Below are 13,948 nucleotides of genomic sequence, written 5' to 3' on the forward strand. Positions count from 1 at the left end.
GTGTGTGTGTAGGATGTGTGGGTGTGTGTGTGGGGTGTGTGTGTGGGTGTGTGTGTAGGGGTGTGTGTGGGTGTGTGTGTGTGAGGAGTGTGTGTGGGTGTGTGTGTGTGTGTGAGAGGTGTGTGTGTGGTGTGTGTGTGTGTGTGTGTGGGGGGGGTGTGTGTCAGAGGTGTGTGTGTGTGGGGGAGGGGTGAGGTGTGTGTGGGGGATGTGTGGGGTGTGTCTGTGAGGTGTGTTTGTGTGTGGGGGGTGAGGTGTGTGTGGGTAGGGGTGTGTGGGGTGTGTGGGTGTAGGTGGGGGTATGAGGTGTGTAAGGTGTGGGTGTGTGGGGTGTTTGGGTGTGGGTGGAGGTGTGGGTGTGTGAGGTATGTGTGGGGGGTGTGTGTGGGAGGGGTGGGTGTGGGGTGGGTGTATGTGGGGGTATGTGTGTGGGGTGTGTGTGTATGAGTAAAATGTTCAGCTAACTATAACTGGTGTCAAACCTATGGTTTTCTCAGTGAATTTAATAGGTTTTTTAAATGCTAATTCCTAACTATACCTGGTGTAAAACCTATGGTTTTTTCAGAGAATTTCATAGGTTTTTTAAATGCTAATTCCTAACTATAACTGGTGTGAAACCTATGGTTTTTTCAGTGAATTTCAAAGGTTTTTTAAATGCTAATTCCTAACTATATAAGGCCTGAAACCTTTGTTTTTTTCAGTGAGCTCGCAAGGTTTTTTAAATGCTAATTCTATTAGCGGATAACATTTATATATGTTAATATCCGTATGGGACCACCTGAACAGCCGTAGGGGGGTCAGAGTGTTTCTACAAGGCCCCCAAATCTTTTTTTTCTTGTAAAAAAATGAGGTACGTACCGTAAGCGTACCCCGCGATTTTCCGAAATGTATTTTTTTTCTTTTTGGGCCTTGGGGGTCGTTGAGGGACCCCCTGAGCAGGCCTAGAGGGTCAGGATGCTTCTACCCTGCCCCCTTTTTGAGTTCTACAGGTTTGTTTTTCTGCTTTCCTGTGCCTCAGTCTACCGAGGAACAAGATGGCTGCCAACAGTTTCTGTTTTGGAGTGTTGACAGACATTGGCAGCCAATCAGAATGCAGCTCGCGCACTAGAGGTACGCGTACGGTACGCGTACGTGCGCGTACCGTAAGCGTACGGGTAAGCTCACGGGTAAGCTGCCATAGATATATATATTTTTTTTAACCTAAATTACTCAAAATCCACTGGAGCACATATCTTGAGACATAGCAAAGGCACATCGGGCTACCAGTCCCTACAATTTTGCCAAGTTTGGTGGTGAACCATTCAGCCGTTCGAGCTAAAAGTGAGTCCGACCGCCCTATGGAAATTAACGTGGGGAAAACACGTTTTGGGACCCCCTTTTTATCTCGGCCCCCGCTTGACGAATCCCCCCCCAAACTTTCAGGGAAGGACCGGAGCGTCGCGAGGCAAAGTTAAGGAAAAATTCAGGAAGATTCCTCAACCGGCGCCAAAGTTATTTCCAATAGAATGTTGCGATTTCCCTATGGAAAACAATCCTAACTATATATACCTACTGGCTATCGCCAGTAGGTAATATATATGTATATATATATATATATATATATATATATATATATATATATATATATATATATATATATATATATATATATATATATATATATATATATATATATATATATATATATATATATATATATAAAAGAGTTGGGGCCATAATGCATCACTGTCTAATCCCTGTTTTAACCCCAAACCTGGAGGTGCATTCTTCGCCCAACCCAAATCTAACGCATGAAGTCAATCATGAGTACATTTGTGATAGGTGGATCACTATGTCCATTGAAGCTCCCATATCAATCAGAGTTTTCAAATAAGGTGGTATGGTTCACCAAGTAAAAGGCGCTAGAAATATCAGCAAAGCAGAGATGATTATCTCTCTGCTTTGCTAAGGTATATTTGCTAACAATGAAATGCAAATGTAGACATTGCTCTCTTGTCCTGACGTCCTTCCTAAAACCATATTGCACATCAGTTAGGATGCAATTCTCACTCATCCACTCATCAAGACTATTTAAAATTACCCTCCACAGAATCTTGGCAGAGGAGTCCAAGAGGTATATAGGGCGATAACTGATAGGATTTCCCCTGTCTCCCTTTTTAAAAATAGAAACAATAATAGAATCGGTCCAGGTATCGGGTATAAACCCCCAACCCACACCATTAATAACATTTGTGAGAAGTGTTGCCCATATTTCAATTACCTCATTAAATACATCAACTGGGATCCCATCTGGGCCAGGTGCTTTCAGACCAGCAGATTTTCCAATTTCTACGATAACCTCATCCACAAAAATGGGTTGTAAAGGAGTTCCATCGAAATGTTCCACCCAAGTCCATGGGGGGATGAGAGCTTCTACTTTTGGAGCAGCACCATCTGATAAGAAAGGAGAATTTATAATTTTCCAAAAGAGCGTATTGTCTTTGGTCTATGCTGCTTGTTCTAAGCCTGCCCACATTTGTATCCTTAGCTAATTTTTGCATCAAGCCATAGCATATTTGTATACTACCCTTAGTAGCCTAACTTCCTCTTCATCTCTCGGTAATTATTTCTTTTTTCAGTGCCCTTCTTAATTTATGATTTGCCTGAGTGCAATGTTGATCAAACCATCCCGCACAGCACACTTGCTTGCTAGAATTTACTTTCTTTAGATTACCTGCTATGGATGGGATGATTCTACTAATGGCTGAAATCAATTTGTCTGGTTCGGGTTCAGTCTTAGTGCAAACATGAACGTTGTCTAGATTACGTTTGACCAGTTTCTCCAAAAATGCTTAGGGATTTACTCCTGACCATTTCAGTCTGATTTTTTGGCTTTTTTTTGCGATTGCAACTTAGGTGGACATCTGATACACCTCCTGGTGCTGCGTTGGCAAATCCATTGTAAGAGTGAGTGGAAAGTGATCACTGGGGTGAACTGTACCAATGGTTAATGCACTAGATAGGCTCTCATTGTTAGAGGAAATAAGAGCATGATTAATGCTTGAGAAACATCTAGTCTCTCAGAAAGTTGGTAGCATTGTCCCCCATTCCTTTTCATTATCTCCAATTTGTATTTATATAGCATTGTGTTTAAGCTGTCCCCATAGTTATTGTGGGGGAAGTGTCTCAAGTTATTTCTGTTATGATCTACAGGCCCGTAAATAACTGTGAGGGAATGTACACAGAGATCGATATTAAAATTGCCTACATAGATAAGGGACCAGCTTTCAACAATATTTTTTGTAAATGTATCTGATTCAGTTTCAAGTAGCCATACCACCTCACAGCTCTTGGTGTTAAACAAGTTAATATAAAAATTAATCAATACAATAAAATATTGCAGATTTACTTTAAGTAGAACAACTTGAAAGAAGGGAGAATTTACAAAAGACTTTTTAACAATCACAGAGGCCATGGTTGAGACCAGGACCGACAGGCCCCTTTAGAAAGTCCATGAATTGATGGAATAGCTGGACTATTTATGGTAATATGCCCATTGACTGTGTAGTTCCCGGTATGCCAAGTCTCTTTGAGGCATAATAAATCCATTGTACGTATATAGTTACACCAGTCAATGTTTGCTAACTTGCTTTTTACCCCCGCTATATAACAGGATTCAAGGGAGAATGTCTTCTTAACACTGATTTCCTGCGGGTACATCTTCCTGTTATTTACTTCAGCATCCCGCAAAGCGTCTCCCATACCATGTTGTACTGTTTCAGGTTGAGTAGTTCTTCTGTTAAATTAATTTGCCTCCAGAAGTACAAACTTTACACCCTCGCCCATGTCATACTGCTACATATTATGGCATCAGTCCTGCTCGTCAAGAGATAGTAGGGGTGGGGGCGTGGCTTGGCAATTGCAGAGCATGGCTGCACTCGGGTGAGGCTCCTGGTGCACTCGACGGTCTTCACGGAACGGAACTGAACTTACCAGCAATGGAGACAGGAGCAGCTCTGTGATGTCTTAGGGCACATTTTCGTGGCATTAACGGCTCGGAGGAGGCTGTATGTAGGAAGAATTTCACCCCTGTAAGTGCGTTTTATTTCTAATTGCAGCGCTGAAGCCCCGCCGCATCTATTTTCATACAGAATCAGGTATTGTGCTCAAGATACCCTTACTTTCACTCATTGAGGATGGCTTTTTTTCCAGACTGATGCTTTTGTTTAATAAGCTGAGGAGACCCCATTACTGTCTGCATGGCAGCCATTTTGTGCTTCTGATGAGTTTTTTCACAGCACTTCTTCAAATGTTGCTTTTTTATGCTTCATGCCTGGTATTTTCCATCCTCCTTTTCAAGTTTTCTCATGACTAAAAGGTGTTTGTACTTTTAGATACAATATACCAGATAGAAGTGCTTTTAAAATGCCTTATTACCCATGTATGGATATTTTGCATGGTGCATTGCACTTCTGTAGTTCTATGGCTGCGCTCATTCTATTTTCTTTTACCTGCTAATGGGCAACATTCATTTGCAACTGCCTCCTTTGGAACTCTGATTTAATTTCCTTAATTTAAGGATGCACTTCCTTTGATACTATTCCTGTATCACATTGCTGTTTCTGCTTATCCTTACTCAGAAAGTAGCGTTCTGATTAGATTTTATGGGCAGATTAAAGTTGTTGCATTCATCATCTTCTACCCCAAAGCACAAATTTATAAAAAATTCCAAACTTTTCTCAGAATTTTCTAAATTGAGGGATCCATTGGTGGTTTCGCCTCTAAGTATTCACTTCACAATGGAATCTCGGTCTCAGGAAAATCCAACACCAAACGACTAAAGAAGGATCCCCCCTCACCTCCTAAGTCAAATTCGCCAGTTTCCATGGAGCTGTTACTATAGGAGATTAGGGTCCTGCGCCCCTTCATGGAAGAAACTAATACTAAGCTGAAAATATTAACGGACAACTGGTCCCAACTTAAGACAAGGGTCTCCTCAGTGGAACAGAGTGTCTCCTCTTTAAAAGAAACTTGCACTAATGTCTCTCATCTTCATTCACAAGTTTCCTCACTTCAAAGACAAGTGGAAGACCTTGACAACCGCAACAGACTGAATAACCTCCGCATCTATGGCCTGGGAGAAGGAATTGAGGGGTCTGATTCCATCACCTTTTTTAAATCATTTCTTCCTAAACTATTACACTTGCCAGATGGAACAATCCTAAATATTCAACGTGCACATAGTTTGGGCCACATCCCATCCCAAGCATCGGCGTCACAGAAACCATGAGACGTTATTCTTTACTTTTTTAGAGTATACAGACTTGCTAAAAGTGCTTTCCGCGATTAAAGCCTCCCCAAACATTACCTGGTCAGGTTCTTCCCTTTTTTTGCGCAGGACTATGCTAAAGCTACGGCTAATCGTCGTAAGGCTTTTTTGAATTTGAGACATGCTTTGCGTGCAATGGGGGCTCGCTATGGCCTCTTTCATCCATGCCTATTCAAGGTTACTTATAATAACAAAACTACAACGTATGAAAATCCTATACGTTTACAAAGCTTTATTAACTCATGCAAGACAACTAGTATGGATTCTTCAGGTTCTGCAGGTTCTTCTTCTTCATTCACTACCTGAACATGCCTTTACTTCCATTTTGGGTTATTTTGTCTCGGCCTTTTTGCATAATGTTTGGTTCTTTATGAATTGTTTTATCCAGTTTTTCAAATGATTGTTGCATTGCTTGTTCATTGATATTGTTAAAGATTCTGTCTTTGCTTTTTCTTCTAATCTTTGTCATTTTGCTTTTGTCTCCCTAGATTCTATGTCCTTGTTCCGTGGCGTCTTCCTGGCCTCCGTTTGCTGGATCCTGGTGTTGCCACTTGCCCCTTGTGGTTCCACCTCCCTCCTCGTGTTCTCTTGATCGTTTTTCCTTCACCTCTCCTGTTTTCCTGATCCCTTTTTAGGTCTCGCCTGTCGATGCGCATGCGCATCGAGCAAGCGAGACTATAGGGGCTCATCGACTCTTTATCTAACTTGCAAGGAATCGTGGCGATTCCTTGCAGTGCCCGTGACTTTTAAGCTCAATGCGCATGTGCATTGAGCTTAAAAGCGCGTGCACAGCCGCCCGCATTCCTCCGACACCTTTGAAGTGAAGCTTAGCTTCACTTCAAAGGCCCGGCTTCTTCACACCCACATGCCGCTCTGCCCCGCTCCGCCCCCTCCCCTGAGTCATCCTGCCTGCCCTCAACGTTCCCCCCGCCCCCTCCCGCCACGCAATGCCGAGAGCTTGTTGTTAAAAAGCTGTTCTTAGTGCCTGCGTTGTGCCGAAGGCTGCCTCTCAGACACGGAGTCTAATGTCACCATGCCACGGCACCGAGTCCTAATGAGCTCTCGCTGGCCCTCATCCACCGGTCCCTCGTCTCCCTGCCGTGGTATGCTCTAAGCACGCAGAGGGGAGGGCCTTACTGCACCTCTAATCTGTCACACTCCCGGGGCTTGTAATTGATGTAGGTTTGTAGAGGATCTAATTCTAGCTCTCGGCTTTCGGGGTTTACCAATTAAACTGCAATAGCCCGTGCAGAAACTGCTGGTGATGCGTTAAGATTCCCATCTGATGTTTAAACACTTTGCCAGTGCACTGCCATGAAAGGGAATCTGTTTTTAAAATGTAAGCAAGGTCAGGAGCAGGCAAGAGCTCCGGGAGTTTACATATTTTACCCCAATAAGGCACGGAGATCAGTATCCAGCTGTCCTCCCTACTCTCCTGTTCGTTTACGGGCTTCCCTCCTTCCTGTAATATTACAAACTCACCTCCTCTGCGTTCACAGGGTGCCCTCCTCCGTCCTCCTTTACATGTGTACAAGTACTGATTTCCTGTACAGATGCATGTTTGCATTTCCTATATATACTAATGTACTCTAATCGTAATGATCCACCAGCCTCGCTCGTCACCCTCTATACTTTCATGTGCTTACCACCTCTTCTATACATTCACACGCTTCTCCTCTACTTTTGCAGGCTATGCCCTCTTCTGTATACTTACAGTCAACCCTCCTAATATACCTTGGCACGAGTCTCTTTTCTACTGTACATTTGCAGGCTTTCCTTCTCCCCTGTACACTCACATTCATCCCCACTTATTCCCTCCAGTACGTTCCCAGGCCTCTCTGCTATAAATGTATGTATTTCCCGTCCTCTCAAGAACCCTCTTATGCTTCCGTCTTTGCTGTTACATTAACACGCCTTCCCCCACTGTCTGTACATTATCGTGCTACTCTTCTGTACATTAACGTTTCCCTTCTCTTCGGTACATACACATGTTGTTCTCATCTCTCCTCCTGTACATTTACATGCGTTGGCCCTTTCCTCTAAATGTAATTCTTCTCTGTGCATATGTGTATGGATTGGCATTTTAAAGCGCAAAGTTAACTAGGAAACAATAGAGTGCTATACATCACTTCAGGGAATAGGTAAAGGGTCTTGTATATCAAATTGGGATTAAAAAATACAATGCACATATTGCATTTCTGTTTTTTGGGAGGTACAGGGAGATTAAGTAATTTGTCCTGAATTGCACAATGTTAAATCAAGCGCCGGGGCCGGAATTCAAACCTGGGTCCCCAAATCCCAAAGTTGGCAGCTGTAACAGCTAAGTCACATCTCCTACCTTTATTCATTTACAAACCCTCACTCACCCTCACCCTCACTCACCCTCAACCCCTCAGCATCACACTCACTCACCCTCACCCTCACTCACCCTCAACCCCTCACCTACCCTCACCCTCAACCACTCACCCTCACCCTCACTCACCCTCAACACCTCACTCGCCCTCACCCTCACTCACCCTCAACACCTCAACCTCAACCCCTCACCCTCACTCACCCTCACCCACCCTCACTCACCCTCACTCTCACTCACCCTCAACCCCTCACCCTCACTCACCCTCACTCACCCTCAACCCCTCACCCTCACCCACCCTCAACCCCTCACCCTAACTCACACTCACCCTCACTCACCCTCACCCTCACTCACCCTCACTCACCCTCACTCTCACTCACCCTCACTCACCCTCACTCACCCTCACTCTCACTCACCCTCAACCCCTCACTCACCCTCACTCACTCACCCTCACTCACCCTCACCCACCCTCACCCACCCTCACTCTCACTCACCCTCACCCTCACTCACCCTCAACCCCTCACCCTCACACAGTGCAATAGGTCTCGGAGCATTTGAGTTAGAGCTTTTACATTTGTTTATGGCTTTTTTTCTTTGTAATTCTTTAGCATTGCCTACAGGAAACAAAAATGCTAAAGATTTACAAAAAAAAACCCATAAACAATTCTAAAAGCACTAACTCTAATGCTGCGAGACCTATTGCATTTCCAATGCTTGTTTGTAGGTATGTGTTCCATTTTGTCCCTTGTTTTTAGGATTGTATGCGTCTACTTGATATTTTTCTCTATACAGCTTCTCAAGTCCTGTAGTTCAATTTCCCCAACATATTTTTTGCTTTGTTTCTGGTATTTGTTATTTCTTGTAACTTCCCATGTCGTTAAAGTTAGTTTCATGGAATGTTAGAGGACTCAATTCCCCTATAAAAAGGCAGAGAGTACTAACTCATCTGGCTAAGTTAAATGCCGATATAGCATTTTTGCAAGAGACTCATCTTACTGGTGATGAGTCATTAAAATTGAAAAAAGGATGGGTGGGAAACGTATTTTACTCTAGTGGGGATGGTAAACGTAATGGTGTTATGATGCTGTGTTGTAAATCTCCTAATTTTAAATTTGTTTCACAAGACTCTGATACTGAAGGTTGTTGGCTTACTGTTAAATTATTGTTTAAGGATGCTCCAGTCTCTTTTTTTACTGTCTATGCCCCAACAGTTGGTGATGCCTCCTTTTGGCGCTCAGTAGCCAAGCAAATCACCCTCCGCATGGAAGATAATTTTATTTTAGCAGGAGATTGTAATCAGGTTTTCGATCCTTTCATAGATCGGAATTCTAAAGCATCATTCTCCCCAATAAAACACATAAATCCTTCATCCACACGGTCTCGCAACATAAACCTTTGGATGCCTGGAGGTTGTGTAATCCTACTACAAGGGAATACACTTTTTATTCCCCGGTGCATCACTCCTAGTCTCCACTATCTGGGATGCTTTTAAAGCTTCTGCTAGAGATTTTATTATATCCTATGTGTCTAAGAAACGTGCTATTGCTCGCAATCATACACGTTCTTTACTTCAAGATATTAAGAGACTGGAGCATTCTTTTTACACTTCTAATGCTAAAGATGTTCTCAATACTCTTATCAAAACTAAATTACAGTTTAATAAGGAATCAAAAGATAATGCTTCATTATATTTACTAAAATCTATTGCGAAATTTTATGGTGGTAGAAATAAAGCAGGGAATCTTTTAGCGAATTATTTAAAAACTAAACAGAACAAAATGAATATTGAAGCTATTTTTGATGATGATGCCGTTTTAAAGTTTAAGGACAAGGACATTTTGGATGAGTTTGCTTTATTTTATAAGAGAATGTATTCATCTGAAACTACCCCTACAGACCATTCCCTTTCACAATTTTTCTCACATATACAACAGCCCCAACAATCTCTTAGTGATCTTTCCCCATTGGAAACTCCGATTACGCAACAAGAACTTTTGAATGCTCTCCAACACTTGAAAAAAGACAAGGCCCCTGGACCAAATGGTTTCACTGTTGAATTTTTCCTCCATTTCTCTAGTTTAGTAATGCCTAAATTATTCCTTTTAATTGAATCTTTTCAATCCTTAGGGCAGTCTAATGGTACCTTTTCAGATGCACACATTTGTTTGATTCCTAAGGAAGGAAAATATCCGAAGTATTGTAATAACTTTAGACCCATTTCACTTGTTAGCATTGACTACTAGATTTTTTCCAAATCACTGGCCCTTCGCTTAGATTCTTATCTCCCCAGGTTATAAGGTAAGGAACAGTCTGGTTTCATAAAGGGTCGTGTTATACAAGATAACACAAGACTTTTTTCAGTATTTTATCCAAAGCCACGCATTTACAGCATCCTCTAGCAGCTATAGCACTTGATGCTGAAAAAGCGTTTGATAGAGTAGAATGGCATTACTTATTTTATACCCTTAAATGGTTTGGATTTGGTCCCAATTTCATTTCCTTAATTTCCCTGTTATACTCAAATCCACATGCTCCTGTCTGTCCTAATGGGTTATTGTCTTCCTTTTTCGACCTTGGCAGAGGGGTGCGTCAAGGTTGTCCTTTATCTCCTTTTCTTTTTAATTTAGCCCTCAAACCTTTCCTCTCTAGAATCTGTCAAAATGAACATATCCAAGGTTTCCAGACCCCTACAACGAATGTTAAACTTGCAGCGTATGCTGATGATATTTAACTTTTCATTTTAAATCCCACTGAGTCAATTCCAGCCTTTTTAGAAGAAATTTGTGCTTTTTCATTAAAATCATGTTATAAATTAAATAGTGATAAATGTGAAATTCTGCCCTTAACTAAATACACTTTTAAGGCTGATTTTATCTCAACTAATTTTACTTGGAAGCGGTCCTCTATGAAATATTTGGGTTTGAATTTTTCACCAAAAATAAAAGAAACAGTTACGCAATGCCTTAATAACTGTATCCAAAAACTCACAGAGCTTACCATAAATGGCATCCTCTTTATTTATCCTGGTGGGGTCGCCTAGACACCATTAAGATGATGCTCTCCCCTATAGTTTTAAATGCCGTATCTAATATTCCAGATCCCATCTCTACTAAATTGTTTAAATCCATTAACTCAATTTTATCTTCTTTTTTATGGAATAAGAAAAGACCACGCATGTCTATCCTAAAGTTATCACGTCCTAAAGCTGAAGGTGGGGTACATTTTTCGAATTTTAGTACTTACCATAAAGCTTTTCTTCTGTGACAAGCCTCATACTGGCTGCTTGATTCTGTGGAGAATTGCCCGCTTTGGACGTTAGTGGAACTTTCATTCCTATCTCCTTTTTCCTTCCAAGAATATCTCTCTTTTTCCCGCAAGCCCCCAACACTCTCTACCCCATTAATCAGGTTTACCTCAAACTTATTAAACCCTATCCTTCCCTCAATCTCTAATACTCCGGAATCCTTTTTGAACTCACCCATATGGCATAGTAACACGCTAGTAATACGCAATAAACCCTTCTATTGGAAAACTTGGAGGCAACATGGTCTTATTTGGATTCATCAGTTATTCTCCAATAAAGAATTTCTCCCAATTTCCTCACTTAGACAGATGTACACCCTACCTCCTTCATTTATTTCCAAGTTTCAGACCCTTCGTAAGGCTGTCCTTGATGTATATACAACGTTATCTGACAATAGCACTGTTATCTCCACGACTCATTTACATACAGATCTCTCTGATTTACTTCATACTCAGCCCAAAGCTTCCAAATTATACACTTTCTTGCAATCCACCAACACACTGAGACAGAAAACAAGCACTGAGGGGGCATGGGAACAAGACTTTAATGCAGATTGGTCTCTTGTCTTATTGAATAACTTATGGACTAAATTACGAAAATGCTCCAGGTCAGCTAGTATGACGCAAACATTGTTTTATGTGTATAATAGACTTTTGCTTTCTCCGCAACTTTTACATAAAAGATTCCCTAATACCCCGGATACATGTTGACTTGTGCTTCTCCAAGTGCAGATTTACATCATATGCTGTTTTTATGCCCTTTAGTACATAACTTTTGGAAACAGGTTTGGCTTCAAATTAATTACATTTTTGATGTACGCCTCCCGTTTTCTCCGATGCACATTTTCTTAGGAAGCCTCTCTTCAATTTGGGATAAGAATGCAACTAATTTTAAAATGGTTGATCTTTTAATTGCTGTCGCTTACCAACAAATAACAAGAAATTGGAAAGACTTTACAAAAATCTCATATAAGGCTTGGTGGTATGATGTGTGCCATAATCATAGATTGGATACCTACTTTAATTCTTTGTCACCCATTGTCTTAAAAAGGCTTCAATTGTGGCTTCCAGTTACGGTGTTTTTTGACAAATGTGCCAAAGATCACTTCTCTTTGAAGCCCTCTCAACAGGAAGTACTCAAACCCCCTTAATTTCTCTAACATCCTTCTCTTTCTTTTTTTGACTCATTTATTGTCTCTTTCTTGCTTAGCTATTGTAAATATTATTGCTTCTGTTTTCACTCAAATATTTTTTTGTTGGACTACAATTGTATTGCAGTGTTTAATATTCAATGTTTTTGTTCACTTGCCTTTACTGTACAATGACATACCTATATTCTTTAATAAATTCTCTTTTTAAAACTTAACAAAATAAATTTTAAAAAAGAGATTGTAGGGGTGCAAATCTATTGGGGGATATATAAACAAATCAGTTGATCTGGGATTGCTTTGGACAATAATGGATTTCTGTGCCTGTGATCTCCATCAGGGCTCTTGGGGCTTGTAAAAATAACCAAGAGGCACATCTATCATCTATCATCATATCGCCATAATGATCAAGATGCATCTGTCATTGTTGTGGGTGAAAAATAAGTGACTGTTCCAGGACAGGGTTTCAAAAATGGATTATGACACAATCACCTCTTTCTTGCTTCTGACTCGGGCACACTCAGCTTATTCTGCTTACCATAATGATCTCACCGTGTAGTAAATTTGCGTTGAAGTTTCGAGACTACAGCCAATGCACCACTTTGTTTTTTAAACTGTCCCAACTTTCTTAGGTTCGTAACCTTAACCAAGCTTGGAGACTCCTTCTAGCACTATGACATATGGATTTGCATCACGAGGTATGTGGAGTGTTGTGTGATCCTTCTGTGCTATTCGGTTTTGAGAATTTCCACTCTCCGCATTCTTCTGTATGGATGCCTTGACAGTAGTCTCCGTGCTTTGGTCCCCAATATGCCCATGTTCTGTTGTTGTCTTGGATTACTTAAGGTTTTTTGTCGGGTTAGAGTCCAAAGGAGCAAGTTGTTTTGGTTTGTTTGCTTTAAGATGTAGAAGGTTATGCATTTCCCCTTGAGATTTACTTATTGGTACCAAAGCATCTTTCCTTAAAGTGTTTTTCAAGAGCGGCTACTATGTCTTTGATCTGCTTCAATTTTTACACCACTTTAAGTTCAATAAGGTACAATTTTAAGAATAATTCATCCTTTATTTTTTAAAATTCTATGTGACTCTGGATCTTGAGTTTTTCCCATTCGATTATTGTTTTCTGTAAATTTAGACAGACAGGATCTGGTAGTTTTAAATTGTTTTGGGGATAATTGTTGTTTCTTATACGTATGGCTTCTTGAGACTCTAGACCACAACTTATTCAAATCACTGCTGCACAATTTCTTATAGGAACCCTCCTTTTCTAATTACCAAACACATGTAGTCACGAAGGCACTTTGTTTATGTCACAGTTTGCTTAAGAGTGGAGGGCCTGTTTTCCTCACAGGTGTATTGGATTTTGTGTTCGCGAGCATCGCCTCTGCTCATCTGCAGCTCCTCTTATTAAAGTTGCTATCATCATAAGATCACACCATGCTGGTAAGTCTTTATCTGTTCTTACACCTAAACACAGTGATAGCCATTAATTAATTATTGACTCTGAGACCAACTAAATTTACTATTGCAAACAAACCTAAATCCTGGATGATCATTTGATATCCCTTTCTCATCACAATGTAATTCTGCAGCGCCCTTAGTTGGGTATCAGCTGTGCTTATATATATCTCTAACTTAATTTTAAAAACGAGGTGAATTTTCTGGACAAAAACATTAATTGGGGATTTGAACCTCCAAACATTAGATTGCCTAGTAAACATGCTAATTAGTTGCATTACATATTCTGCTGGTGCTGGAAGAGTGCATGTGATGTTATCTATAAAAAGCGAACACGGTGAAGGGTGAGTTAATCCAAAAAAACAAGTTCATAAACATTTG

The 13,948-nt window shown here is 40.9% G+C and overlaps 2 long non-coding RNA genes across 2 annotated transcripts in view; both read left to right on the forward strand.

Moving 5' to 3' along the window:
* LOC144798500 (uncharacterized) overlaps positions 1-5,935 on the forward strand; it is a 96,662-nt gene extending 90,727 nt beyond the window's left edge. The window contains exon 3 of the long non-coding RNA XR_013603556.1: positions 5,797-5,935. This is a non-coding gene — a long non-coding RNA (uncharacterized LOC144798500). The remainder of the gene's footprint in view (positions 1-5,796) is intronic.
* Positions 5,936-12,733: 6,798 nt separating this feature from the next.
* The window catches only part of LOC144798501 (uncharacterized), a 36,350-nt gene continuing 35,135 nt past the window's right edge, over positions 12,734-13,948 (forward strand). The window contains exons 1-2 of the long non-coding RNA XR_013603557.1: positions 12,734-12,807; positions 13,461-13,552. This is a non-coding gene — a long non-coding RNA (uncharacterized LOC144798501). The remainder of the gene's footprint in view (positions 12,808-13,460; positions 13,553-13,948) is intronic.

This window comes from Lissotriton helveticus, chromosome 12 (genome assembly GCF_964261635.1).
Source record: "Lissotriton helveticus chromosome 12, aLisHel1.1, whole genome shotgun sequence".
NCBI classification, from domain to species: Eukaryota; Metazoa; Chordata; class Amphibia; order Caudata; family Salamandridae; genus Lissotriton; species Lissotriton helveticus.